Source organism: Dasypus novemcinctus, chromosome 27, assembly GCF_030445035.2.
Source record: "Dasypus novemcinctus isolate mDasNov1 chromosome 27, mDasNov1.1.hap2, whole genome shotgun sequence".
In the NCBI taxonomy this organism is placed as follows: domain Eukaryota; kingdom Metazoa; phylum Chordata; class Mammalia; order Cingulata; family Dasypodidae; genus Dasypus; species Dasypus novemcinctus.
The window spans coordinates 50,398,009-50,402,036 of record NC_080699.1 but is presented as its reverse complement, the minus strand read 5'-3'; the positions used below and the strand labels follow the sequence as shown (position 1 = coordinate 50,402,036).

Here is a 4,028-nt window from a genome sequence, read left to right as displayed (position 1 = left end):
TTCATATGTTTCAAATTAGATGCCTATTGGAACATAGAGAGCTCAGTCATAACTGAACTATGATGATAATGAGGTTAGACTGTTTCAGATTGTTCAGATCAGTTTTCAGTATCAAAAGGCACAATCAATGGAAATGTATTTATTAGATCATTGAAATATTTTCACACTAGTGGAAAATTGTTCAGGCTCTGCTAAACATATAACAGTAAAGTCATTTGCATGTTAAGTAGGCTTACAATAAGAAAAATGAAACAAAAATTTAACTTTTAATAACAAGAGGTTTGCAAAGAAACCACATTTTTTAACAAAATCACTTTCAAGAAGTTTATCTTTCAATTTTATATTTAATTTAGATAAATTCTTGTTCTAAATGCATAAATGTTCATCTTAAATGTATCTTGATTCCATACATAATTATTACATTTCCCTTCCAAGGAAATCTAGAAACTTGAATTAAATCAAATTGCAATTATTAACTGTATTCTAAAACACTGTAAATAGGAATTGTTTTTAGTTAAACCATTCTTACTTGCTTTCTAAGCTGTGCCACCACTAGGGAAAGCAGAAGGTTTCTTCTGACACAGAAATAAGATAAATCATAAAGATGGCTAGACGAATAAGTCTCAAAATAGCATACAAATATAATTGAATTATTTAAATCATCTTTTTCATTTTCTCTTTTGACATTGTATTATTCACCCCATTTTAATCACTTCTAATTGATACAATGATTTACTACTATTTTAATGAAGTCTTTATCCTTCTAATTTCTTTACTCCACCCATGGTTTCTTCTGCAGTGTTTTTGATCTTCACCCTTCAAGTAAAATTTAGCCTTTCATTTCCACATAATTCTCTTGCTTTGGGTGGCTTTTATTCTCTGGGGTAAAGTTTACACTCCACTGGTATGTTCTAATGTGGGTATAATCACTGTTTTAAATATAGAATAAATTCCATAGTAGATTGAAAAGCATTGCAAGCACTTAAAGTGTTATTTAAACTCCATGTCTCTGCACCACCATCAGCATCTGGACTACATTATCCAGAGAACAAAATGTTGTGACTTTCCATTTCCAGAAGGGAGTCTCCAGGAATTTACTCCATGCTGCTTACATCGTTCATTCTGATTGTCAGGGTCCTTGGCAGTCAATCTTATAGATGTCCCGTCCCCTGACACAAATGTTGGCTCACAGCAAAACAACAGCAGGCTTTGCTGGGCAGATATTGAGTGTTACCCTCCATCATTCTGTGGTGGCCAATCCCTCAAGCCATCATACATCCATTGCTGCTCCTGGGTTCTGGGCACTGCGCATGGGTATCCTCTGGCTGGAGGTATTCTCAGGCCTGAACCCCAGAGAGCTAAATGGCAATCTTACAGGGGAGTAAATGAAAACTTGACAAATATATCATGTAATTTTGTCAACAGAGCAATTGTCTGTTATCTCCCAGATTAATCCTTATGGGCCACTTGAAGAACTGCAGCCTCCATGGAACTTGGGCTTTGAGAGAGAGACAGCTAGAGTAGGGATGCATGCATTGATGATCTTGCTCCTGGTAGGAACTACTAGATGCTTTGGAATCTGCTGACATATGTGGCACTGCTAATGAATGACTACTTGGGATAGAAATGACCATTAACCTTGACTTGGGGCAAGGGATTCATGTGCTTGTTTTAATTGAGAATGTAGGATTAATTTCTACTTACTAGGGGAAGTTCATTAAAAATCAACTGTTTGGGGACCAACAAGAGTAAGACAGTGAGGATGAAGCCCCAAAATCCTGTTCTCCCAAATTAAGTTTGAGAACCAAATTTCTCAGAACTCCAAAAAAAACGGTGAAGTTTATATCAACCAAGAGAAAGCTAAATCAAGAAAAATGACACTTGTAAAGGGTAGGATGCTCACTTTGGAAGCATATATACTAAAATTAGAGTAATACAGAGAGAATTAGCATGACCCATGCTCAAGGATAAAACCCAAATTTGTGAAATGTTCCATATTTTTAGTCTTGATAGCAGCAAGAGAAAAGAGATCCTTCACATACAAGGGTTACTCGTAAGATTAAGAGCTGATTTCTCATTTGAAACTTTTGAAGTGAGAAGGCAGTGGTATGACATATTTAAGGTATAAAGATAGAAAAAAATGCTAGCTAAGAATTTTGTGTCCAGAAAAAAAAGAATCACTCAAAAATGCAAAAGACATTAAAATAAAACACAGATAAATAGAAATTGAGAGGAGACCTAGTCTACAGGAAATACTAAAATAAGTACTGCAGCCTGAGAAGGGGAAAAATAGGCAAGTGAGAACATCAATGTGCAAACATCTGTTTGAGACCGTGCAATCAATTCTTTTAGATATACACCTAGTAGTGGGTTTGCTGAATCATATGGCAGTCCTACACTTCGGTTTCCTAAGGATCCATCAAATTCTCCTCTACTGTGGCTGCACCATTCTATATTCCCACTAGAATGAATGTTCTTATTTCTCCACATCTTCTCCAATACTCATAGTTTTCTAGTTTTTTAATAGTGGCCTGTGTAGTAGGTATGAAGTGATATCTCAATGTCATTATTTTTAAGGAGACACTAGGGATCAAACCTGGGGCCTTGTACATGGGAATGTCATTTTAATTTGTACTTCCCAAATAGTAATGCTGCACATCTTTTCATATGCTTTTCAGCAATTTATATTTCCTTTTAGAAGAATATATATCAAGCCCCCTGTCAATTTTTAAATTTTGTTGTCTTTTTCTGGTTGACTTGTAGGATTTCTTTATATTAGCTAGATATTAGATCCTTATTGGATATATGGTTTCCAAATGTTTTCATTTTTTTGAGAAAACCCTTTGAAGCACATTTTTCTTTAATTTTGAGGAGGTCCCATTTATCTATATTTTCTTTTGTTGCTTGCATTTTGGATGTAAAGTCTATGAAATCATTGCCTACCAGAAATTGTAGATGTTTCCCTACATTTTATTCTAGGAGATTATTGCTCATTGTTCTTATATGTAGGTCTTTGATCCATCTTGAGTTCATTGTTATAAGTAGAATGAGATAAGGATCCTCTTTCATTGTATTTGATATGGATTTCCAGTTATCCCAGCACGATTTGTTGAATACACTACTCTGTCCCAGTTGACTGAACTTGACACCCTAGTAAATATTGAATTGTCTATATATGTAAGGGTCAATTTCTGAACTCTCAATTGAATTCCATTTGTCAATATATCTATCCTTTTCCAATGCATTGCTGTTTTGCCCTGTTAGCTTTGTAATATGCACTAAAGTGAGGAAGTGAGAGTCTTCCAACTTAATTTTTCTTTTTCAAGATGTTTCTGATTTCTGGGGACAATTACCCTTTCAAAAAACTTAATAACTTGCTTTTCCACTTCTTCAAAGTAGGCTAGTGGAATTTGATTGGGATTTCATTGAATCTGTAAATAAATTTGGAAAGAATTAATGATATTTAGTCTTCCAACCCATGAACATTGAATGCACTTCAATTTATTAAGACCTTTGATTTCTTTTAGCAAGTGTACAAGTCTTTTATATCCCTGGTTAAATTTATTCCTAGATATTTGGTTCTTTTAGTTACTAACATAAATGGAATTTTTTTCATTATTTCCTCCTCAGATTACTCAATACTAGTGTACAGAATCACTACTGATTTTTGTATGTTAATCTCATTTCCTGCCACTTTGCTGAACTTGTTTATGAGTCCAAATAACTTTATTGTAGATAAAGCTAGACTTTATATAGGATCATGTCCTCTGCAAATAGTGTAAGTTTTACTTCTTCCTTTTTAATTTGGATGCCTTTTATTTTTCTTTCCTAACTGCAAGAGCAAGAACTTCTAATACAATGTTGAGTAAGAGTGATGACAGTAGACATCTGTGTCTTGGTGTCTGGATTATAAAGGGAAAGCTTTAAGGCTTTTAACATTGAGTAGGATGGTACCTGTGGGATTTTTATATATGCCCTTTATTATGTTGAGGAAGTTTCCTTCTATTCCTGTCTTTCAATGTCTTTTA

The 4,028-nt window shown here is 34.3% G+C and overlaps 1 non-coding gene across 1 annotated transcript; it reads left to right on the top strand.

The window, feature by feature from the left end:
* Nucleotides 1-1,895: 1,895 nt before the first annotated feature.
* On the top strand, nucleotides 1,896-2,002 carry LOC111760354 (U6 spliceosomal RNA). Its single transcript, XR_002794059.1, has one exon. It is a non-coding gene; the product is annotated as a U6 spliceosomal RNA (small nuclear RNA).
* The last annotated feature ends 2,026 nt before the right edge of the window (nucleotides 2,003-4,028 follow it).